At 36.7% G+C, this 26,785-nt stretch overlaps 1 long non-coding RNA gene across 3 annotated transcripts in view; it reads right to left on the bottom strand.

The window, feature by feature from the left end:
• LOC114161109 (uncharacterized) overlaps positions 1–26,785 on the bottom strand; it is a 47,472-nt gene that overhangs the window by 17,830 nt on the left and 2,857 nt on the right. For all 3 annotated transcript variants that reach the window (XR_003598943.1, XR_003598941.1, XR_003598942.1), the window contains exons 2-3: positions 22,442–22,510; positions 19,118–19,183 (exon numbers count right to left, since the gene is read on the bottom strand). This is a non-coding gene — a long non-coding RNA (uncharacterized LOC114161109). The remainder of the gene's footprint in view (positions 1–19,117; positions 19,184–22,441; positions 22,511–26,785) is intronic.

Below are 26,785 nucleotides of genomic sequence, written 5' to 3' on the forward strand. Positions count from 1 at the left end.
AAGAAGTACTCGATCAAGCAAAAATAACCTTGTTTTTGTGAGACGTATCCTTTCAAAAACATAAATTTTACATAGCCAGAAAACTTGTTGACCTCAAATACTTCTTGCAGTTTCATTACTTGAGCTTTTAAGATTAACTAATGAAGCTTTTCACAGGGCATTTACATGTGTCTTGTACTGTAAGTCTTTTTCTTGAGTCGACGAATCATCCCTGGGTCAAAATAAGGGTAAAATTGCAATGTTACTTATTATAACCCAAGCAAATATTTTAAAAGAACCGCTATATAAACAATTGGCACAGGAAGCATTTTAGAAAATGTTCTATACATGAACTTCGCGGTGACCCAGGTTTGATGTTCATCAGTATACTGTATATTGCGAAGACCTTTTTGCATACAATCCTGCACTGCCAAACACCTTTTTTCTGTCTCTTGTGGTTGCAGCACTATTTCTCTGGGAGTCTCTCTCAGATCAGAAGCCACTTTACTTTTATCTCCATCATTAGAATTGTCCTAGTAAAAAAAATATTAAGTCTACTGATGCCCTTAGACAAACTTTACACAACAGGTTTGTAACCTCTCTAGGTAGATGTAGCCTCTGGTTTGTGCTGGCTGCACTACATTAAGCAGCTCTGCAACACTATGCCCTATAATCTGTGTGGCAACTTTTATCACAATCACTAAACGTGCCACTACTGAGGACTAGTATATAAATTCAAATAGTGGTGCAGTTTTCTCACTTAATACATTGGAGTTTTTATGGAAGCAACAAGGAAACTCCATACTCAAAGATTTTAGGCTGGGATTTGAACCCAGGACCTTCTTGCTGCAAAGCAACAGTGCAAACAACTGCTCAACAGTGCAGCCCATAGTGTTAGTTCTCACATTAATAGATTTAAAACTCTTTTGTAATTTAATAAGTGCTTACTGATGGGACTAACTTGTAATCTGGCTTCTGAACCTGATTATTATTATTTTGCATATTCTTGAAAGTATAGCTCATAAATGGCTCAGTGTGTAGTAATGTGGTTGAAATTATTGATGAAGTGAATCTTGTTAGTCAGTGAGACGTTTCCTCTGAACTTTGTGAGTCCTTTCTTCACTCTGAGCTAAATGTGTCTGTATTTGATACCTGAAAATGTAAGCACACAACCACTGTAGTCCCCAAGTCTAGTCACTTGTTTCTAAATAGCTTTTATATAGCCAAAAATTGTCCCTTTGTTTATCAAAGAACTTTATCTTGAAAACTGTATATTAAAATCCTAAATGTACTGTGTTGAAAATTTATTGTGTGGTTTGAACTCTCCAAAGATTTTTCTACATGAAAGTTTAAAGGCAGAAATATATTATGCTCAAGGAACAAGACACTACATGACAAACTACCACGTACTGCAGTATTAAAGCAAAATTCCATCTACAATTATAAAATAATAATATTAGTAGCTAGTGCATGACTAGGTTTTCTTCCAGTTTGTGACAGGAAAACAATTCGTCATAAATCTCTAGTCTCCAATTCCATAAACTATTTCTAGCTTGTAGAAACAAACTTAGTTTATGTTTTATACAAAAACACAATACCATATCAGTAGATAACCATCTACACCTGCAAGAGTTTGTTGTTTATTTTCTCACAATTTTCTTACTTAATAAAACCCAATGCTAATATAGAATTAGAAATAGGTTGACAAACTCTTATACAGCCAATACGGTACAGAGGATTTTCTAAGGGAATTTATTACTGTGATCTTCAAAGAACCTCTTTAAAAAAATAAAAAGCCCAAAATGTATTTAATTTATTCACTTCTCAACTCTAGTCTAATAGTGAGTTAGTCAAGTGAAGAGCAGCAGCTTTGCTGTGCCAGAACTTGCTCGTGTCTAGCAGTTAAATATTTAAAAAAGGGTATCTATGCTCTCTTTAAATTTAATGAAGCAAAAGAAGATCTCATTTTGTTTTACTCTCTTTTTTCATGACAAGCTTTATGTGCAAAGGAGAAAAATGTGTATATAAAAAAAACTGTTTAAATCTTTATTGCATTGTACATGAGCAAAAAATGCATAATAATTCAGTTTGTGTTAATATATAAAATATTTATTTGCAGTTAAGATGAGGATTTGATGTTCTTCCAACTCATTATGGTTATACAAATTCAGCAAGGAACAGCACAGTCTTAAAACATATGTACAGTAGTTGCACCAATAATCCAAATGAATATAATCTATAAGACAGATCAGTGTTGAGATTAATTTTGGTATTTGTCGCATATATATTTGATACATGCTGGTTTTTGAATAACCACAATCTCAAAGTTTGGTACCATATCTAGTTTCTGATCTGATAAATGCAGGTAGAGGAGAAGCAGAGAGGAAAGTAGACAAAATGATTTAATGAAAAACTAAAAACGTGCAATACTGGCACAGGGAGAACAAGTCGTCCAACCGGAAAGCTTGTTGTAAGAACCCTGCACTGAACAACGGGGGAAAAAGGTGAAATGAAGGGTGAATAATTATATTAGGACCAGGTGAGCTTAATCAGAAGGATTTCTAACAGCTGTGGGAGTGTGTGAAGCAGGGGAACTGAGGAAAGGAAATGAGTTAACAGATTAGAAAGAAAGAGCTGAACTAAAACACAAAAATATCTACAAAGCAAAATTGAGAAAGCCCAACACTAATGTGGGAAGATAAACCAAATACAGAGATAGAAACTCCACAAATAAGAAACTAAACAAAGGAATGAGCCTTTAATGATAAGAACCTAACAATAATGCACCACAAAAAGAAATGAACTGACTATGGCAAGATCTTAACCTTATTATTGCTGACAATAATAAGGTTTCAACTCCCTTAGTTTAAACTCTAAATCAAAGTTATAAATCCCCTTTTCTTAACCTAAAGTAAATTATATTAAACTTTTGTTTTTTGCAAAACTTCATCAATCAAAAGAGAAAATGACAATTGAGAATTATTAGCGACTATAGTTGCCTCTGATTGCAATTTAACTCATTACTTCAACATATCTTCAATCAGTTCGGAGTTAAAATAATCATAAACACTTAACTTACTATTTGGCAAAAAAGGCTACTTAGGTAACTGCTTGATCATAACATTTGATTAAATATGTAAAAATTATGTAAACTCATCTTGGGAGTACTTTTCGTTTCAAAAATTTGTTCAAGTTAATGTAACTCCATAATTCAACCATGTTAGTAAAGGTTGGAGTAAAAAAAATGTCCCTTTTTCCAAAAAAAAACTCTCCCTTGGCAATTTAGAGAAAAGCAATAAAACAAAATTATAATTCCATATTAGTCCACTGAAAAGGCAAATTAACTGAGGATGACATTAGGCCTAATGGAGCCAATAAGTGATTCAGAAATTAAGAGTCGTCACGTTAATGAGCAACACAATAAAACTTTGCATAAGAAAATGGCTTGAAATTAGAAAATAAAAATAATGTTTTAACCAGATGCTGAGTAGTAGTTTCTCTAACTATGGTACACTTGCCCTAATAGGGTGTGTGGGTGTGTGTGTAGATCGTCAAATCAGCTGTATTCTCTTCCCGCCAGGTTTGACGCTGCCTTCTGCATTAATCAAAGAAGCTGGGTCAAAATGACACAACTGTTGTCTAAATTCATACTGTTCATGAATGATATGAATGAAAACCATTCACACACCTCTTTCTTCATTTTTCTACATCAACAAATTAGATGCAAAGAAAAGAGCACTGAACAAAGCAAGGAACAACAGTAACAGTAATCCTGTTATGTCAAAAGAATCACATTGAAATTTAAACCACATAAATTTTCTAAAATGTCATTTGGAATTGACGAAATGTTCTTAAATTATAAGAAGACTATAATGGATGCCCTTAAGTGATACTACTGTATTTGTATTATGTGTCTACACAAGACTGATGTATTATATTAGAAATTGACATTTTCCAATAAGGACACAATCAGAAGAATATTTAATCTACTCTAATCTCTGCTCTTCCGTGCCTCAACAGAAAGCTTCTTTATGCTGCAGCCATGCTATAGCATAATGTTTCCTCAGTTTCCTTCCTCAAGACATAAGAGGATGATCTAAAATATTCCTTCAGTGGTGTATCACTATTTTCTCTTCTAACACATCCTACACCCCCACCCAGCTCCTTGCCTTTCTTCTGTTAGATCCGAGTTGTTATACAACGCTGATGATAGCAGCAGTCGTCCTGAGTCTGTATCTTAGATAAGAAGAGAACTATTTATGCCTCATGGAACAGAAATGGCTGTCATGCTGGAACACTGCAAATGCCAAAAGCCTTCTCCAACCTCCAAATATGACGTGTTCAGTCCTCCAGAGTACACAGCTGATTCCTACTGTTATGAGGTTTTCTACATTCTTCTGTTTTTTAAAAAACTGAGGGATGTGAGCAGCTCAGAAATGTAAATGTAAATGAATGTAGATGATAATTTGCTGCATAAACAGCTAAAATGACAAATACTCGGTGACGGGTTTTGATATTTAAAGTCTGGACAAAGCACTGAATTATTCTTAAAGAACAAAAAATGTTCATGTGTCGAACCTGGATTGTGTGTGTAGCAAAAACACTGATTCTTCTAATGGTGCGTTCACACCAAACGCGTCTGATGCTTCGAGTTTGACGCACAACTAGATGATAATGCACTTTTGGTGCATTCACTTTTTGAGCATCTGGATTACATTCAAAGTCTATGTGGACGTGTTTCGAGGACCATTTCAGCACGTTTCGAGCGTCTAGTGTGGCGCGATTTGAACCAATTGGAGCATTTGATGCCTCAAGCGCATCGAACACTCCACATAGGCTTTGGATGTAAACCAGACGCGCCTGATGCTCAAAATGCGTTTGGTATAAACGCACCAAAAATGCACACGCGTCAAATTTGAAGCATCAGACACGTGTAACGCATTTAGTGTGAACTCACTATTATTCTGTAAAATATTTTTGCCATCTAGTTGGAAAGATAGATCAGTATTTTTAAAGTCCAGTCAACAGTTTTTGGTTCTCATTGTTTTGGCTTAGTACAAACCTTTTATAGACAAATGGGATTTTTTTTAAGAGTGTGTGGGAGGGGCAAGGAAGGGGCTGCTCAGAGAACTATCGTCAAATCTGCTCCTAATCATACTCTAAATCAAACTCCTTAGCTATCTCTCATTTATCTGTCAAGAACAAAAACTAGACACCCCAATTACACACGGCTGATGAAAACTAAGCACTCGTTCTCTTTGAAATCTGCCACAATTGAAGCTTTAATGTAATGTTCCAGTATCCAAGTCTTGTCACAAGGGCAGTTATGTATTTGTGCACAAGTGAGTATATGTGTAAAGATGGGACGTTTCCCCAGAAACGCTGACAGGTGAAGTGACTCTCATCTCCCTAATTTTCCCCCAAAAAACAGCTGGCCTCCTGCCGGTGCACTTGTTCATGCTCAATCAGCCCCAATCAGCAACCCCTTGCTTCTGTCTGCCTCTTTCAGCAGACATGCTTATGTCTCAGAGTAGGCGTCTTTCGATAGTGTGACTAATTTGGGAAAATGGTGTTCAGTTTGTAACGATGTCCTAATTTAATAAAATGTAAAGCAGTTTTCTGCTTGTCAGATTTTATTCCCCTTTTATCGGCAACTATTTTTGGCCCTGAAGGACTAGTGTGAGATCTAGATCTTAATCTTTGTTAACTGAACAATTAACACTGCAAAGCAAATACTCAGACACAGTTCCTTTTATTCTAATCATTTCTGGGGGTTTTGTGAAACAGGATTAATTCTGGCTTTTAAATGTCGTCTGAAAAGATGTTCAGACTACTTAGATTTATTCTTGTGCAATTCTTTAGCAGGTTCCACAGACGTACTCCCACTTGTGTTTGTCCAAGAGGGAATTCATGAAAAACAAGAACCTCCAGCCAAGCAATCTGGCTTATGGGCTAAGGCTTTTCCTGGCTCTGCTTTATGAATGGTTACTATGGTAACCAGGGTTTCAAGTTACCATGCTTTAAAACTTTTACCTTTTTTTCTTTACCTGCTGTGAATCTTGCTTTGAGAAGATTGAGGATATAATTTCACAGCATTGGAAGGTCGAAGGTTAATTAAGCTAAAATACTGAAAGAACACTATTGTTCACATTTTTCCTCTTATTAAAAATGGGTTTGCAGAAATTAGTGCCTTTTTGTCCTTTATAATACAAAAGCAAAACTTGTTAGTTTCAAAGCATACAGAGAAGATACAGACTGTTAAAATTCAGATATTTGTCCTTCAAAAACCAGAGAACTGAAGCTTGAAACTATTTACAAAGTTTACAATTAGGCTTTTACGAGTTTATTTTAAAAATGTGATTTGTTGAAAACATATAGAATATTGAGTTTGTCTTTTGTTAGATTTCCCCTGGCCGCACATTTCTGCCTCCATTTTTATCATCTGAGTGCAATTCTGACCTCTCATACATTTTAATAGTAACAGTTTGATCCAACTAGTCGGAAAACACTGAAATGTGTGCACTTCTGTTGAATAAATCCATATATTAGCATCACAATTGAGCCACTGTTCAGCGTGGTGGAAAAGACGAGATAAATATTAGACTGTCCGAGCAGCGGATGGAATGGGATTTATTCAGAGACGAAATGCTGAGTTGTGTAAAGTTGCCAACTCACATTTTAAGAAGCATTTTCATTAGAGCTTTTGCAGAGCTGCTTTTACTCTAAAATATAGAGAAATATGTTTGGATAGCTGAAAGTCTCATGCATGCAAAATTAATCGTAAAATGGAAGAAAACTCCTTTAAAAAGAAACATGGTTAAAGAAAATGTCACTATTCATTCAGTAACTTCAGCAACATGGATAAATACAGGTAGCTTAGTTTCACCTAGACAATAAGCTGATGTCATGAATTAAAAGTTTTGACAAAAGCCAAAAATAAATCAAATGCTGCTGCTGAAGAGCAGGTTTAAAAGAGGTGCCAAACAACCAGTGAAGATGTGACCACCTCTCTGATTTGTCATTTCAGCTAGTTGCATGTTAGCACAGCTAACAGCGAAGGCACGTTGTATCCTTTTGTGTGCTGGGATGTTGAAGAGCGCTTTTTGTTCCCACTAAGGATGCTTCATCTGTCCCCTTAACCTCACCCTGTCAGTCGACAGAATGAAACTGTGCAGATGGGTTTTAATCGCTGCACCTGTAAGCACAGCCACCTAATTTTCCTGGGACTTGTGATTATGTTCGTTGCTATGGCTACTATTCAACTATAACACACCCCCACACACCTTCACATCTCATTCAGAGGTACATTCATGTTGCCCTGGTTAGCAGCATTTAGTGTTTAAATGCCTATAGCACTGTCAAAATTCAATCTAAATTCACAACACAAATGGCTCTGACTACTTTTCCCATGTTTAAAACTTAAAAATGTCCACAAAATATCATTTTTTTGCCGTCAAAAGAAATAATGGGCATTCATTTCTGTGCATTGCCTAGAGAAGTGAGAGCAGCCTTACAAACTTCACACAGAAATGATCTAGTTAACAGCAGAAATTGAATCTTCTCACGTTGAAGCAAGCAAGAAAATAAAATAACCTATATCATGCAAAGCACATAAATGGCCATTTACTTGCCATTTGGATTTGAAGCAGTAGACGTACAATAACTGTGGATTTGCTGTTAACTTTCAGCCAATTAGCCTGTCCTCTAATGAGTGAGAGGACAGTCTTTGATTAAAAATATGCAAATCCTTTGAACAGGACACAGTGTGAATGGAGAATCAATGAATGTTAACTTTCCCAAAACTCATCAATACGTCTTTGTCATGATACGTCTCTAGGAGGTTTTAGAGGTCTTAATTAGTTGAAGCTCAAAAGGCTGGGGAAAAAATAAAAAATAAATCGAATCTCCTTGAAGAAGTTCAACTTCTCTAATCCGCAGTTAGATTTTGGGTATGAGGAGAAAGTTGGTCACTTCTGGTGTGGTCTGGCAGTAAATGTTATTAGAAATTACCACAGATCCTTAGGAAAGTTTTTATTTTCCTAAGGAGAAATATTATCTACCGTAATCATGAGTAACGTCATCGTACCCTCAAGTGCTTTAACGGTAAGTTTGTTTTTACATCTTAAAAAGCCAGAAGAGTTTTACATGTTTAAAAAAAATCTCTCAAACAAAAAAAAAACAGATGGATGTTTAGCAAATATTTTGTACAGTGATATGAATGCATTAAATGCTCATAAATCAAATTAATATCCTGTGGCAGAATGACCAAGTAAAAGTTTAAAGCCTGGATAATCTGTGACAAGACCGGAGAATTAACATTCAAATATGTTCTTCCTCCAATCCAATTAAACTTCAGCTATGTTGCAAAGATGACTTGTCACAATCAACGACAATCAGATATACGCAAAAAGACTTGCAACTGTAGCTGCATTAGCATTATTAATATTTGACAATATTTTTAAATCAATTCCAGTGGTTTCCAAACCACTTGAAGCCTCGCTGAAGTTCCGTAGAGCTTTCATGTTCACGTGGCTTTGTTCAGTATTTTTCTTGTGTAAAGTGGAGGCTCGTCTCTAAACAGACAACCACCTATTCCAACATGACAGAATCCATAAACCTTGGGGAGAGAAGAGGCCATTTTCGCTTTCGTTTGCCTTGTCACTCATTTCTAGGTCACTGGAAGCGGTGAATGCTCGACTGAGCTTGACACGCTCAATGAAGGATCTCCACTGTTTCCCGTGTGCGCTGTATGCATGTGGGTGGATGGGCATATATATGCACTGAAGCCACAGACTTTCAAAACAAAACAAAACAGAGGCGCATGCAAAGAACTGATAGACATTCAGTTTTTCTTTTCTCTATTTTTACGATTCAACAGTTAAATAGCGAACATGCTAGATTTATGAGTGGATATATAAAATGTAATCTTTCCTTTCATAATACCGATTTCCATCTCAGAGTTTATGCCGCTACACTGCTAAAATCATTGTGAGGATTGAGGATTTGCTTCACTTCAAAAGACCCTTTCACAGCTTGGAGCCAATCTATTCATCAACACATAATAAATGATCTGAAAAGATGATGATAAAAATTGTTATACAAGGATTCAATAAGTTTTGTACTCTATGTATGCAGTTCACTTCTACAGGTAAACAACAGCTTTTATGTCTAAAATTAAATGGACACTTGCGCTGTAACTACATGGGTAAAGATTTTAAAATAATTCAATACAGACTGTCGTTTCCACCTGCTTTTAATGATAGAATTTAGGTGTTTTTTTTAAACCTATACGCATATTTTAGTTTTTTTTCCGATTGTTTCAAAGCTGATCATTTTAAAAGCACTTTCCTAAAGATAAAAAAAACTGGATGACAGCACTACATATGGATGATAATGTGCAATCTGCCTTACCCATTATTTAAGACTTTGTTTAGAAGTCACAAGTAAAGTTTGAAAAATACCCACTGCAAAATAGTTTAGAAGCTACAAATCAGACTGTATAGTGAACTAGAGGACAGTTTCAGCAAAACATTTGCCATAAATAAAAATTGATAACAGCAATTTTATTGTGGGTCGGTTCCACTGAGTTTCCTGCAACACTGATTCACAGTGTTAGAAAATCTGCTGCCAACATCAATGTGTCAAATACCACAGGGAACCTTCAGAGCTGGGTGGGGTCATGTGTGGGAACTATTTCACTCTCAGTATTATTTCAGTTCACCTGTGTAGATTATGATAAGTTTGAATGATGGAATATTAACAAATGTTTATATATGATTCAACCTATCAGTACTATATGGGAATTAAAAAAAACATTAACCTTGATAATGTTAATATATTTTTATCTCTAAGTCATTTGTTGTCATTTTTAAATTATGACTGCATTTTGATATGGTCCACATGGGCAGCTGTCCAGAGTGGCATTAGAAAGGGATGAACACGCATTAGATAAAATATATATTCTTCAGTTCCATTTTAAATAATTTTCTATTGCATTTATGTATCTACAATCAATAAGGGGTGGCCCTGCTTGCTGCCAACAGGGAGAAACTTCTGATTCACTGCATTTTAGTTGGTTAGGTTGTCGCAGAAGGACTTATTCTTATTTCCATCAAATGTTTTTCTATTACCTGATATGCCTGGATCAGAAAATAAGTTGAGTCAAATAGAAGAACACAAATGTAGCTGCTGATTAACAAAATTGCTTCCCATAACTAAGAGTTAATCATTTGCTCCTGAGTAATGAACCAGAAGGCCAAAATCAACACTCATTTCTTTTTTGTAAAGGCCCAAATTACATCAAATATTTTAACTCCCCGAAATGCATTTAGTCATTAAATTTGCCATTTTTATTCATAGCACTTGTATTTCAGTAATTTCCTAACGCACACAAGAGTTTAACCATTTCAAAATCTGTGCTTTTGCAGTTTCTACTTTCATAGTCTCACGACATCAAAAACAACAACAAAAACCAACCAGACATTCTACTACAGTAAGGCTAAGCAAAACTTAAAAGTTAAATCAAAAAGCACATATAATCCAGATAAAATGGCAAATTGGTAAAATAAGATTTCTATCACCTGTAGTTTTTGCGAGCTTACCTCATTATCTCTTAAGTAAAAAATTCTGTTCTTTTGTTTCACAATTAGAGGAAATACTCTGGGGAATACTTCAGCCCATCTCATGATATGTTTGGGGATTGCACAAAAACGAAGACGTGGTTGCCAATGGTGACCAAATCCCACTCTGAGAATATGCATCATGTAAGATCACTGTTTGCCTAAAAAGAAAAAAACTGATCATTTTTACTCATATTATAAAAGCTAATACCTTATGCTAATTGCTGTGAAACCTTTGTCACTGCTGACTTTCCAAATCTTCTTCTCCGCAAGTACACACAAGCAACATTTACAAGCATGTTTAATAAATGAGGAGTAACTAAAGAAAAGGCATTCAACACAAGTGGTACTTCCTTGGATTGCATTTGGTGGTACTCAAAGGGCTGGTATCAGCTATTCACAAGGTAAATATTCAACAAATTTTCTGTGGCATACAACTAATGCGTTCCCAAAAAACAAAGAGAAGAGTAGTTAAAGCAAACTGAAGGTTGTTGTAAACGGGTACTACTCAGAGCTTTAGTGGCAAGAAGGAAATTTTAGGACTCACCAGAAAGTGAAAGAAGGGCAAGTAAGTTTCTAATGATGATCCATTCAAATGTCTGAAGTTGAAACTGTGATATTGGGACAACTTCAAACCCAATTTAACCATCTTCTATTTGGAAGTTTTAAAAAATCTGTAGGATTTGCCAATCAGGCTCAAGGGCCAGGCTGATTATAGTTATGTACTGTACAAGTTATATGACTATAATTAGCACCTTCCCCACTCAGCTCCACCAGACTAGCGGCAGCTGCAATTAACAAACACCTGGTGGAACTGCGAGTCTGCTGCACTAATTAAAGAATCTACTTCTCAGCTAGTTGTAAATGGCATCACAGAGCAGCATTGTTGTGATGACGTGCTGAAAGGAGAGTGTCAAAGACAGAGATGCCAATTTCTAAGTGTCGAATTGCAAAATCAAATTTCTTCAAGTTATATTTGATATATACAGGATTTTTATAAACAACTGATGTTGACAGTAACTTGATTGTGCTATAAAATGGTACTATGTACCTGGAAAATAATTTACAGGTAAGCCCGTTACTCCTAAAAAACTAATTTACTAAGTTCTCACAAAAGGAAGAGAACAAGTAGGCACATACATATAAATGCAAATGTTTACATTCATTAAATATATTGTTCATGGAAAGGTCCATTTCAGATATCCTCAAAAACACAGACAGATGTGTATTTTTCCACTATAACAAGGATGTGGTCTTTACAATAAGAGCCCAGCCGACTGGTGAAATGTTTTTGTGATATTCTATCTTCAACATGTCACAATTAAATGTCTCGAAGAAAATGTAATAATAGGCAACATTAGTAATGTGGCTGTGTCCAACTACAGATGGATTGATTAGATAATTGCGCGTGTGCATGTGTGTGTGTAAGTGAAAGGGCCCCAGATGGACACCTGCTGCTGACTACTTGATGGACTACCTCTAATGAGCACCACTTATTACCATGGCAACTCCCCTGGAGCACAGACACAATCTTGTGCACAGTGCAGTCTGATCATTAGAGTGTAGTGATCTTTCTTTGCTGTGTCCTCTTCTATTTCCATCCTCCTTTCTTTAAGATTCAAGCAAATTGCACCCCTCCCTTTCATGATAGACTTCTCCTCCACCTCCGGCTACATTCTTGCTCCCAGTTAGCCAATAATTTTTTTTTTATCTCCTCTCTCCCACTCTCCATTTGGCCCAAATATTTAATGCTTCAACATTTTTTCATTATCTCGCCTCTTAATGTTTCAATATCCATCTATATATTTAATTAGATCTATGAAATATCCACATTCCATTATTTTTACCATTAAACATAGAGATATGTATCATCTCTTCTCCCGCATAATCCATTTGTCTATTCTTTCATTTGTCACCTTTCACCCATACATCCCATTTTCTCCTCTAGTTAAAACGCAGTTGGAGGTTTTAATTAGAGACAAAGGAGGAACCCTTCAGTCCAAAGAGAACTCTAATTGAAACCCCAATTAGTCTCCACTGGTCGTCAGTGCTCTAATGAAATTCTGTTTTTTGTTACTTTTCTGAAATCATTACATCCATAAATTATTGTTGTTATTATTGGTATAATACCTTCAAACATCGTTCAACAATTTGGCTACAAAATTAACGAGAAGAATCTGGCAATTTAGGGAGACAAAAAACAAGACTGCAAAGTCAGCAAGGCTGCCTTGGTGATTGACAAAATGATGGCAAAAATCCTACAAACAGCTGGACTTGTTTTTAAGAGGGTGAAAATATGTGACAATATATGGGACAGAGTGTTTCTAGTCCATTTTTATTGCTAAGGCATACACACAGCCAGGTGATTGAAAGCCTAAGTAAAACAAGTACACACACAGATACACACACCCCTTCACACCGCCATAATCACTGCATCTTTTTGTGTCTCTCTGCAAAACTGGTAGTAAGTAATATTGGGAACTGAGAAGCAAAAATAAATTCAAGTTAATTGTAAACTAAGATGTTGAATAAAAGGTAGTTAATAAATCTGCAAATCAAATTTTCCTTGTGCAAGTAAATCATTTATTCCTCAGTAAGGAATATGTGCAAATGTCTGAATAAACAATTACTTAAAATAAGAGCAAAACATAATGGTGTGAATATTTACCTTGAAATGTAAAGCTTTGTATTTTCTTTCCAAAATAGCATTATCATAAAATATGGTTAAACAGCAAAGACATTTGGACTTGTTTTGTTAAGAAATGATGAATAATTTTATTTTGCAAGCCAGATTTTATGCCTGTTTCGATCCAATTCAGGTACTCAGACCTTTTTGGTTTGAAATCATGACATAAACTGAAGACTCGTAGGATTTAGACGTTTTTTGTTTTAACGTCACAACAAACTGTGGCATGTCGAGGATATTAGCCTTTTTGTTTCATCAATAGCCCACAGCCTCAGCTAAGTTTTCCCTCTCCCACCCCATGTTAAGTCCAACCCAGACAAACTCAGCTCAGTTTTATCAGTCCAGATTCGTCCGATGCAAATGTCGCAGTAGAGAACATTCTGTCCACACTGCCGTGATTGGCTTTTCAGAGGCTGAAAGGCTGATTATATTGTCACAATTTTCTCCTCTCTATCCACACACACAAAATAAAATTCATGCATACTCCCTAGGGAAATGAGAAAAAGATAAGAATTGATAAATGAAAAGCATAAAAAAATGATGAAGCTAAGAAACAAAGAAAAGGGGGAGCCCTAATTTTTTTTTGGTCAGGTACTATGACTGCCAGAAAGGCAGAAAGAGGAGAAAAATGAAAAACAGATGAATTCAACTGTGTTGACACAGGTGGCTGAAAGTAAAATGATAAGGAATTTGCTGCAGCAAGGTCAGAAAGATAGGAGGGAAACTGATGGAAAGCTGATATCTATATAAAAATAAAACAAAATCTATATAAATCTAAAAAAAAACCAACCTATAACTAGCTAATAAATAATCAGTCCGAAATTATAATCCAAGCACACTACTTTAAAAAGAATTGTACGAATAAAGGAGAAAAGTCAAGACAAGGGCAGATTTAAATCCTCAGCCTGTGAAAATTCATTCTGTGCTGCATCCCACTGCGTCTCTAGGATGCCTCCAACTGAAAAGATGGGTTTGTAACACAGGCAGCGGGCCCCTTCTGTTGTTGAGGTGCGACTGCATGATTGTTCCACTCGGCTGCAAGCTGTGGCAGACACATTTCTCCCGGGGAGACGGCAGCTGAGGCAGGGACGAACTGAACTGTTGCACCAGCAGGATACAGCTAAATAATTAGAAGAGGGAATCATTCAAGAGTTGCAAAGCTTCTCTTCTCGGTTTCTGTTCTGTGGTATTTTAACATGTTGACTACATCCATCGCTTTTCAATTCCGATTTACTTAGTATCTCAGAAAAACTGCTCGAGACACAAAAGGCAATAGGTTTTGCACTGCAATGCAACTTCCCAAACAAAAAACACACAAAGTTGCAGCTAAGATTTAGGTCACATAAAAACAGGGTGGGTGAGCACATGTGTAGAAATAATTGTGTTTGTATTGCATGGCTATATTTGAACTACGTCATCGATAGGAGGTGCACAACTGTCAGAGCAGTGAGAACAGTGGAAGGTCTTGCAACCCGCAGCACCTGAGAGCTGCAAAGGACAGGTGGACCTAACCATGGAAGGCTGCAGCAGCCCCAGGTGGACAGATACAAGACCACTCCACAGGGCAGCCATACCCCCAACACTGAGATAAGTATAAATATTCAAAGACTGTTTAGTTGCATTGGTTTCTAGTATTAGTCATTCATTTTTAGCATCCTACACAGCTATCTAGTTTCTTGTTTTCCCATGATAATGTACTTGGTCAGGTTGTATCACGGCGTTACCTGAAGGGATTTCAGATTGCAGGTGTTGCTGAATATGCCTTACTAATGTTATCATATACACATATCCCAGCATGCCTTGCAGCACCCCTGCAGCCCTACATCAAATTGTAATGCAAGATATGTGGTATCATGCGTCAGAGGACACAAAGTAATGTTTAACCCCAATTTTGATAGAAGGTTTTTAATGTAGTAAAACATGAAAATGCTTCATAACACTGAGCATGCAGAGCTGGTGTTCGGTGTCTGAGGTTGTGCCTGCATGTTCATGGAGGTGACTTGGATGCTTTGTGACCCTCTTTCTCACTCAGTTGTTTCTTCTGATAGAAGTGGTGACGTTTTTAACAGGAAGAGCAGCCAGAAACCCTCGTATAACCTTGGGCTAGCCCTGTTTCTCAAAACCCAACATTTCCCCGCAGTGGGGAAATAACAAAGGCAATTTAAATCTAAGAGAACGTGGTTAAGTCGAATGAAAGCATATAAGAGAATAGTTTTCATCCACATAGGGATTAATGCACCAAATCATTCTGTATTAACTGCATAATCCAATAGCTGAAGGTAAACTGCAGTGTTCACACAAAGATCACAAACTGGGATGAGTGCGATAAAGAACATGCAGCTATATTCAAAATGGTTAGAGGCCAGCAAGGTAATTACTGTCTCTGCCGATATTACACTGTGTTTTTACCCGCATGTATGAAACCACATATTAAATCATGCATCACTGTATTGCAGAGGTACTATTATTGTATCTCTCCAAACAAGTCATTGAACTTCAATATGACAAGTGACCTCTTTAACTGTCCAATACATGCATGAGCTGAGATGATAGAATAATTTTTTCCGACAGCATGCATGTAGAAAGAGGACCGCACTGCTGTATCTTCAACCGCCTCGCTCTTCTTCATTGCTTCCAGGCTAGTGTCTTCACACACACTCCTTCTCCCTCACACACAGAGTACAAATGTCAGCCAATATTTCACATTTTCCTTCTTAAAAATGTCAGTGCGTTGGACAAATCTCATATACCTTTCTAGCTTTGCCGCTGTCTGCCTTCATCCATCCCAACTTGATCTCCTGACATTTCACATGCTTGGAATCATAGGACAAACTGGAGGTATGTCACAAAAGGTGAATGAGGCTGGGTTAAGTCAAGTATTCAATGCATGACGTTTATAACCAAAGCACCCAGGTTTGCACTAAGAAGGTGAGAGTTGTTATAGGGAAACATCATTGTTTTGCTTTCTTAAGTGTTGTTTGTTCAGATGTAATTGTGCAAACTGCAAGATTCATTCTGTGGAGATGAACCATTGTCTTGGCAATCCTTTGAAAGAAGTGCATGGAAATAAAAACAAAAAGAATTGCACACTGCAGGGCTCCACTCCTGTCTCATTTGTCTTGATTGCACAGCATTAAGGTATTGCATTAGGTACTTCAGTGCACAAGCTTATTTTGTTAACGCTCGTTCTTATTTTAACTGTACTGGCATGGACCAACATTTAGAAAGCCAAGTGAGGTATTTAGAAACCGAGGTCAAGTTAAGGGTTTTTTCCAATTTCTCTTGGTATATTTGCTGTGACCTTTTAGTAAGTTTGTTCTATTTTTTTTTATTATGATTATATCCCAAGAATGTCTGTCCTAATGACTTGCTTGTTATCTTGCATACCTTAACCTAGATTTAAGGAGCATCTTTTAAATTGTTTATTACACAAGTCAAAACTACCTTCAACACAGAAGAATGTTCTGTCATGCGAACTCTCACATTTGCCTCCATCTGTGCTGGTTTCCTCTCCTGACGGACTGATCTGTACTTTGATTTAAATTTAGCAGAGGCAAACTTGATCTTCCTGTGGTGGAAGCAGAGGTTTGGTCTAGACATTCTCTGTCATTTCTACCTTTGCGTCCTCTTTTCACGTTGCACATCTTTCTTTGTGAAATAGGGAGGTCACAGTACCAACAATAAGAACCAGGCGGGTGTTTTAGTTGCATTTGTTGCATTACCATCCTTTCTCTGTTAAAAAGGATTGTAAGAAGACTATATTGATTGATATTCTGACTGAGAATTATTGCTATTGATGGCTGAATTCACAATTGAAAATAGGTCGGAATTGTAAGTCTTTATAGAAAGTTTTGTTAGTATTATGTGCTGCATCTACATGTATAAATTGCAGTGGAATGATCACAAAAAGCACAGTAGAACAGTGAAGTACATCCACAAACTGTTAATGCTTTTGCCAATTTGCTTCACTATAGTTGATAGGTATTTTCCTTTCGAACCTAAATAAAAGAAAGAACCACAGACAACATATATGAATTTCAACGTGGAGCTTTTGCAAAAGGGAAGGCTCTGAGAACTCTTCCTCCGAAGAATCCACAGAGCATTCTGGGCTGCCCTTACAACGGCTCCTGTTTTTATTGTCTAAGAAGGACAGGCAAGGGGGCAGTCAGGAAAAACAACAGAGGTCGTAAAGCTTCTAACCCAAACATCTAACAACCCAGGTCCAGATGTGATATCTGATCAAAGGTCTGAGCCCGGTTCAAATCTCGGTCAATACTGTCAAGAAAACAAAATACGACTGCTCACAGGTGTTTACTAAATTAGGAGGTGTTCTTGCAAAAGGGTTTAAAGTCTGAGAAACTCAGTGTTATCTATTTCTCGTAAAGTTGAACAGACAGTAGTGACCTCCAGGTCATTTAAAGAAGAGAACACTTTAAACAGAAAATCACAAAGATCTATAGACTTAATGTGAACTAGAGTAAGAAAATAAAATGATAATATCAAAAAATCTCTAACAATAGTCAAACAAAAATCATTAATATCTGATCAAACCAATGCTTTCATCATCTAATATAGTTTCTCTACAACTCACTTGTCCTTTACTTCCCCCCTCGACTCTTCTTTTTGCTCAATTTTAGAAAAATACATTAATTGTCTCATCTTCCATTTTGGCTGAATTTTCCCAAGTTCTCCTCCTCTTTCTCGCCTACAGATTACTGTAATCCACACAGACCCCCATCACCTATACACACTTTAAAAACACTAACCTGCAGTCAAACCCACATGTTAGTCTAATCTCCTGCTCATACCTGCCAGCATCTTGCCAAAAATGGATCAGGGAATGAGGGACATTTTTTATTTCCTCAGTGGCAGCGCAATAAATCACACACACCTTCACTTTTGCTCTCACACATACACACCAGTCTCGGCAAGTCAAATGGTTATCCATTTTTAATGACACATGGACAGCTTGACCTAGTATTGCTTGGCTCTGTGTGGGGTGTGTGTGGGAAGTGTTTCGTAGCAGTAAGAGAAGAGACACAAGCGAGAATGGATGCCTGGTCCTCCAAGCAGTAAGTCACAGATGAGTCATTTCAGCCATGTGATCAAACACTCAAATAAAATCAGTCAAATGCATGGCACAAAAAAACAAGATGTGTCAGATTTAATAAACCTGGTTTCACATCAATGTATCTTTAAATTTTGAGTCAAACAGCAAGGAGCTTTACACATCTTGAGGTAGATGTGGCTTTTTTAAAAAGACATTAATTAATCCTGGCTCTGATTTGCACACAACTTTTCACAATATAATGTAGACATTTCTCCTCAGATTAGACCAACATGTAGTATACCTGTGCATACAGCATAGCTCTGAACTATATATTGAACAATGATTGTCGTCTCTATATTGATACTTAAATTTTGCAATGGCAAAAGACTGTTTGGGTACAATAATTGGAACTGTGTCGAATTTCAAAAAGCAATTACCGGTAGTCAAATTCTTGCAGTTCATCCAGATGAAACTTCAGCTTTCAATTAGCCGTAATTATTAATTATTCCATAACTAATTACAGGGGTAGGGTGTTAATACTATTAAGACATTAACAAATCATAATTAGCTATTATTATTGTATATCCACACACCTATCAACTCCCATGTGTTGGTTTTTTGATTTGGTTCATTCTGTTTAATCATAGCAAACCATGTTCTTTATTTTTCCATAAAATATCCACTAATATAATTCCCTTACAAACATCAAACCAACATGAATTTTATGTCAATTTTTTCTCTTTCCCTTTTACTAACCAATTAAAAATAATTTAAAATTCAAACCTTTTGTCATCTTTGTGGGCGAGTGAGCAGTATACATCCACTGACATGAATGTGATGGCTTGAATGCTGTGGAAAACAGAAGACAAAGAAATGGTTGAATTTTTATTTTATTTTCGCTGAGGCTTTTTTTTTTTTGGTTGGTTGCAACATGATGCAAAAATGTCAACCTAACTGGCTGCTATTTTGACTCCATAACAACTAAGTGAACACTTAAACTGCTAAACTTGTCAAAGCAAAAACATTCAAATTGTTTCTTTATATAAAGTGATGCGTACTGCATCGCAAAAGCGCCTTTTCCATTATTTTTTAAGAAAAAAAACTAAGGACATTTACCTGCATGAATTTATACGTCAGGTACATGTTTGTGGACAAAAACTCTACATTCAAACATTCTGTCACAGAACAAGGATATGTTTGCCTGTCAGCACCTAGAAAATGCTATTTACACAAGAATTGTGTGCAAGCATGTTCCTGTAAGCCACAGATAGAGATGACTCACTGTTGTCATGGGAAAAGAAGGATAGTGAGACTTGAAGGTTTTAGTCGGGCATGCAAAACACTCATTCAGGCAATCACAATTGATTTGAATCAGTACTGCAGGCTAATAAACAGACCCACAGCTCCTGTATGTTTCACGGTACGGCTTTAAAACATCCACGGTGTGCAAATTCAGGGAAAAAATAGAATAAGACTGTAAGACCAATGAGAGGCAAACACAAGAGCTACACTGAAAGACAGGCAAAAACAAGTAATATTTATGTAGAGGAGCTTGATTGCAAGACAGTTGAGTCAATGAATAGGTGACATCTGGGAAGAGCAGGAAGCCGAGATCCAGAGGGAAGATGTGCAAATGAGGGAACAGAGAACTAGCACTGACTAGACAGTATATTCTAGGATGCAAACTAGAAATACAAAGAAACTCAATACAGACTGTGGCATCACCACAATTAACAGAATACACATACAACAAAGAATATAAAAACATTCTACATATTAGAAGTACAAAAGAGAAAGTACAAGGAACCTTAAGAACTGTGGAGGGAACTGAATATGGAAAGCCATGAGGGACAAATCTAAAACTAAAGTAAAAACACAAAGGTTCCTCACTCAAGCTCCCAAAGATTATGGGATGATTAGCAGATTTTTGAGTGAGAATATGCTCCAAAATCAAACCAGAAGGGAGCCTGATTTGACTAAGAAATGTAAAAATAAAAAATAAAAACAGGAATGTGAAAAGAATTTATTCTTCTGAAAGAAGAAGTAAAATCAACTGAGCAATTAGATAGTATTCAATTTATTCTGATGCAATATACTGGAAGAAAAAAAGAAATCACCTTGACATAGAAAGGTGCAGCTCTGACTTTTGTATTCAATTTCTGTTTTTTAAAAATTATTGAAGTTGGTTAAGTAATTAATCCACTGTGAAAAAGATTGGCTGAAAGAATTCTTGAAACCTAAAATCAATGTGACCCTCACAAGTGTTTATGAAGCTCTGACAGTTTATTTAAAAAAGATCCTATATGGTTTTATCCAATAATAGAATGTCCTTGATTTTCTGCCAGTTATGTCTTGTCATTTTCCTCAGAAGGAGACAGATAGATGAGAACACACTGGGAGGCCACTGAGAGCGTGTTTGGCCATGTGACATGCTGTGGACATTGATTGAGAGTGGGAGAAGACAAAGAACCACAATGGCTGGAAAGAAAGAGGTCATTGTCAGCTGCTTTGATGTGAACACTGATACAGAGAAGGAGTGGCAGATGACAAAAGGAAGAAAGAGAGGACGTATAGAGAATCCCTTTTGCTAAAAAAGTTGTTTTTTTTCTTTGACATCTTATGAAAGCTTCCATTTTGTTGAATTTGAGCAAAAATTTGTGATTCATCATCACAAGTCTCCTAATAACGGCTTTGAAAGATCCACAATGTGTATGGATGTTGAGACAAAGCTTGGGAGTACAATGAAAGACATTGGCTTTCCTCCATCACAAAGTCCTCTTTGTACCGAACTGAGTAAAGTGTTTGTGGTAAGGAATAACTGAAGAAAAAGAAAGGGATGGAGTCACAATCATATCCCTACTGTCTGTGGTCAGCAGTGTGGGGCGGGTCTGTGTGGGGAAGTAAAGCTGCATGTGTGAATGGGCTGTAGGCTGAACGAATGAAAGGCTGATGGTCACCCTGCTGTCGTCATTCATGTGCTGTGAGATTTAGCGTTGGTTCTTCAAAGTTCAGCTCAGCTTTAAAAGTGTCCATGCAGGTTTCATATAAAACCTTCCAGCAGCAAAACTGAGCCTGTTCAATTCCCTGTCGTCTTCATTTTGAAGTGCATAGGAACAGGAATTGTGCAATGGAACAATGTGTTCTGATTAAAACCTTTTGAAAATTTAACAGACGACCAGTTGAAATTAAACATTACATGTCAAGTGTAAGGAGAATGCTGGAAGATTTGATGTTCTGTTTACCAGATTTTTTAATCTTTTGCTTTAAAGTGAAAGGAAACCTGTCATCTTCCCTGTGAATACTAATCTGCTTAAAATGAAAATGTCAACATTGTCGTAATGTAATGAAGTAAGAAATAATAACTGAGGTCTTCCTAAATAGATCACATTTCATTCCGATACCAAATGTTATGGTAATCCATGTCACTGAAACTCCCAAATGCTTTATGTAAATGTGTGCAAATGTCTGTGCAAAGCTATGTGTCATCTGTTTCGAATTGAATCAGTGGATGACAGTGTTTACCCTCGACAGACTATGAATATCTGTACCAAATTTCTCCATAATTCCAAACTCTTGCATGGATCCATTGTGTATGAAATCTGTCATTCTGCTAACTCTATGAACACACTGACAGATGGACATCAGAGTTTGGCTTCGAGATGTTTTACTGAGAAAAAAGTGAATTTTTTACTTAATGCATGCAGCGTTTGTCTTTTATGAATGGAATATATTGGCACTTCAAGGAACAACAGAGTTATGAAACAAGGGTGCTTTTTAAGCATGACAACACAAGCTATGGAGGAGCTACGAAGATTAATAACTCAGGTGGGTGAATCTGTTGACAAGACAGTTATTTGTTGTGCAGCATCAATTCTGGGCAATATGGAGGAGTGGCAAGAAGAAAGACATTTATTGAAAAGACACCATAAGGAGTCCAGACAAGAAATAGCCACTTGGAAGACAGTACATTTGGAAGACATTAAGGCTAAATATTTTTGGCCTATATACATGTGCATATCTGGTATGAAACTAAAACTACAGCAGAATGAACAAATTGAGATTCTGTGGCAAATCAGGAAAATTAAACCAACAAAAAAAATCACCAACCTTGTCTTCCAATCTTTAGATGGAAACATCTGACAGCACATCACACAGTCTGATCCCAAGACAGCAGATCTGAAATACCAAAGGTGACAAAAGTTAAGGATGGCTTACAACACTGAAGTCTTCACCTGAGCAAAATTGCAAAAGCTGTTTGGCATTTCTCATATCTGGCAGTGTAGGAGAAATGCCAAATACAGTCCTGTTGTAATCCGCACCTTGTAGATCGAAATTCAAGCAACAACATAGTGTTGCATCAGACAAGTGTTAACAGTATCATGTTCATATTAATAATGCATTTATCAAACTAGACTGCTTATATATTGCTCTCAGTCCTAACCACACAGTTTATAGTCTTTACAGGTTCTGTGACTATCTCTCAAGGCAAATCAGCGACATAACAGAGGTGGGTCGACTTTAATCGTCACTGTATTACCTTTAAGAACTGTGTAAGTACTTTACCATGGTGCCGTTTGCTGGTCATCACAGCAGCAACAAATATAACAAAGGAATGATTCAAATATCATAGCACACATTAGTAAACTCATGATGGCACATTTTACACATGAACCACCAGCAGAACCAATTAAGAAAGTTGTGATTATCACACTGTTTTATTAAATGATTATGCTGTGTGTGTGTGTGTGTGTGTGTGTTGAATTATCAGCCAAAATGGTGGCTTTCGTCTGTTTCCATCAAAATTATAAAAAAAATAGATTTAAAAAGATGCAGTAAACACAGCTTTCTGTATCTTTCAGCGCAAATTCACACTCTGCTGTCACTGTTTCTTAAGGTGGAGAAAGAAAAGTGCTATTTCTACAGTCAAGTGGGCAAGCTTGAACAAAAGGGCAGTGTGTGTTGGCTCAGGGGTGCGATTGGTGGGGGTCCAAATCGACAAATCTACCCTGCGTCAGAAGGCAAGCACACACACCTACACACCCAGGCATGTGCACGCCAAAAACAAAGACGGAGAGGAGAAACAGAACAGTCTGTGAATCAAAGTTGGTGTTGTTCACTCTGCTACAAAAGACAACTGAAAGCAGGAAGGAAGTCAGGAATGCATTCAGTTAGAGCTTGGACCCCCGACAACAGTTTCTCCTGGTGATTTTCAATCGTGGCGTGTATTGTTTTGTGTGTATGTGTGTGTGTGCAATCCACTGTGAATGGACAAATTCAGGAGGTCTGAGCAAGGTCAATGTGGGCGGAGTTAGACACACTACAGCCTTGCTCTTTGCATCACAACGCCTCCTCTGACAATTCACTTGGTGATTCTTTGGGCTCCATGGCACTTTTTTACTGTTTTAACTTGTTCTTTTGTCTGTCCTATTTTTGCTTTTTGTTCTTGGTTTCTTTTTTTATGGTGCTTGTTGGAAATGGATTTTTCCTCCCACTGGGAATACAAATGACCAAAGTCTATTCCAGCCAACACCAGTCATCCAGAGAACTGCCTGAAGCACACAGCCACCACCAGCAGACATGCACAAAAAGGTTTTGCTGTGGACTGTGTGGGGTATTGTTTTCCTGCTTTTGTAGGTTTATAGATTCAGACAAAGATGTATTACTACAATACCTGGGAAAAACCATTCAAGCTGCTGAACCTTTACACATTTTGTCATGAACCTCCACATTCGTAATTGGGTTTTTCTGAAACATTTTCATTTATTTAGCGCTTTCAGTCAACTCAAACCAGATTTTCCACAGTATAATACCACCCCAAATGAAGGGAAATGGTGTATTCAAGAAAACCAACACAAGGAGTGTTGGTTTTCCCCCACAAATAGCATTTGAATGCAGACCAAAATCTTGACCAAAGCATTAGGGATGTTAATGCTTTTTTCAAAGAGCTATGTGTTTGCATGTTACACATAATTTCCTGGCTGGACATGGAAATTACTGTTGTAGAAATGTGTTTATCACATTTGCAGGTGAAATGTAACGATAAGATGTCCACAAATTGTCTGTTGTTTTTGTTTTTAAATAAGAAAATCAAGAGTCCAGTTATTCATTAAAGCATTTCTGAAGAAAAAAAGAATCATATTACATAAAGACTCCCACTTTTGTTTTAGTTATGAACCACCCTAGAAGCAAAAGATTTGGCAGGTCTTGTTCTTTGGATCATAACCAAGCAAGCTTTCAAAATAAAGCAAACAATGCATGTTTCCAAGCACACCCACAGACGTTTTGTGTGAACAGTGATGCTAATTTGACCAAAGAGCCTTGAAATTATTTTCTCATTGGACTCAGAAGTGTGAGGACATATGGTCTTTCCAGATGGTCCCCAAGTCTGTCTTTTCAAGGTCAAATATTGAAATCCAAGCCAGGTGAGTTTATTAATTGAATTTTGCTTCTTTTGTTCCTTGTACAAATAGTTATTTTTGTGGGGTTATTTTTTTAAGAAAAAGGAATCCAAACCTTTATGCATTCCAAGAGTAATATCTAGAAAACCATGATACTGTATCACTAAATGCCTCAAAGCATTTAGTCACTATATCCAGACAGTCCATAAAGGAATTTACACCCGCATGCAGGTGTGTGTGTTAACAACTCAAGAGGAGAAAATCCTCAGCAGTGACCGCAAAGAGGCAGTTGTTGCTGCTCATTAATCTGGGAAAAGTGATTTTCATTTCCAAACGATAAGAACTCCACTCTACTGTAAAAAGGATTATACACGAGTCGAAAACATGCATTCCTCTGTCAAACTGAACCAAAGGGTAAGACTGCAGTGCATAAATATTCAAAGTTGAAGGAGAAAAATCTTGAACAAGTAACACTTGTTTAAGGGTTGCCAAAACATTGCCATGGCTCTATATGTGCAAAAAGATCATGGCTGCACAACTTGTATTTGCAATGATCTACTTGAATCAACCACAAGATGCATTGCAAAAGTCAAACAACATATTAGGACCTGATGCCAACTGTGGTGGAAATGTGATGATTTGGGGAACAATGCCAAGCAAATGTACAAAAACTTTCTCCACAAAAACAATCCAAGTACACTGGTCAAGTTAAAATGGAGTCCACAACCTGAAGGAAACATATTGAAGAACTAATTTACATAAATAAATGCCTAAAAGTATATTAACCAAATTTTAGAGATCCACTGATATTTTTAAATCCATCTTTGCTTTCCAAATGTGGTCTAATGAAAATATTGAAAGTCAGATGTAGTTGGTAAATTTGATCAGCTCTTTCAGCCGCATTTAGAAAGCAGTGGACACCTTTATGAAACTATCATCACCTTTTAACCGCATTTTCACATTATTTAGAAAAGCTTTGAGTCATCTAAAACTTTATTTTGAACGAGTCATTGGTGAACATTCTGGTATTCCTTGGATCATTGTCCTGCTGCATAACCAAAGAGTGCTTGAGCTTAAGGTCATAAACCAGATATTCTCCTTCAGGATTTTCTGGCAGAGAGCAAAAATAACAACCACTACCATGTTAGCCTGTGGATACAAAAGTGTTTTTGTGAAATGCTGTGTGAGTTTCACACCAGAGCCACCAGGCTGCACACCCTCTAGGCATTCTACTTCTACTTGTTTGCTTGAACAACTTTTTACCTTAAAAATTTGATTATTTTGCATTCCCTATCTTAGCTTGACATTAAAATTTGTTGGAAGTCTGAAACAATCAATTGTGATAGGAAAACAAAAGCATAACCAGATGAAATCTCTTATGCAGAAGATACTTCCTCACAGCAGCATTACATAGATACAAAACGCTTCACACAAAATAGACGCAGGTTGGACTAAAATAATTAAACATGGACACAAAGTGAGAATATGAATTGGCCTGTAGCTGAGCAAAGCCTCTGTGCTTTAGTTGAAAGCTTTTGTGAAATGGAAACTGGTTGGAAACTAAGTTACCAATCAACTTATGCAACTAATTAAATGCGAGTGGACAAATCACATTCTGTTGCAAACTGGATATTTTCTGATTTTGCTGAGAAAAAAAGATGTTTAAAAAATAGACTGCAGAGAATTTCAGGAGCAGACAGATATTTTCTGCAATATAAAAGAAAAGAATGTTAACTTATTAAAACAGTTTTGAGAACTTGGCTTAGTAGAAAGGCATCAATACCTCCAGACGAAGGTGACATTTAAATCTGACATTAATAATTTCCAGTGAACTTATCTTGCTGCCCTTGCTGATCCCCTGACTTATCCTCTCGTATATGAAGCTCTGAGTGAAAGGTCTCACCAGTTTTAAAATTGAATTCTCTAAAAACGTAAACACCTTTATCCTCAGTAAATCTAAAGCAGTTGTCACAATTTGTCAAAAATTAAATTTGATGAAATTGTTGTCTTTAATGACTTTTACAAAATTAATTTGAATGATCAAAGAACTTAA

The sequence above is a fragment of the Xiphophorus couchianus genome, chromosome 17 (assembly GCF_001444195.1).
Source record: "Xiphophorus couchianus chromosome 17, X_couchianus-1.0, whole genome shotgun sequence".
In the NCBI taxonomy this organism is placed as follows: Eukaryota; Metazoa; Chordata; class Actinopteri; order Cyprinodontiformes; family Poeciliidae; genus Xiphophorus; species Xiphophorus couchianus.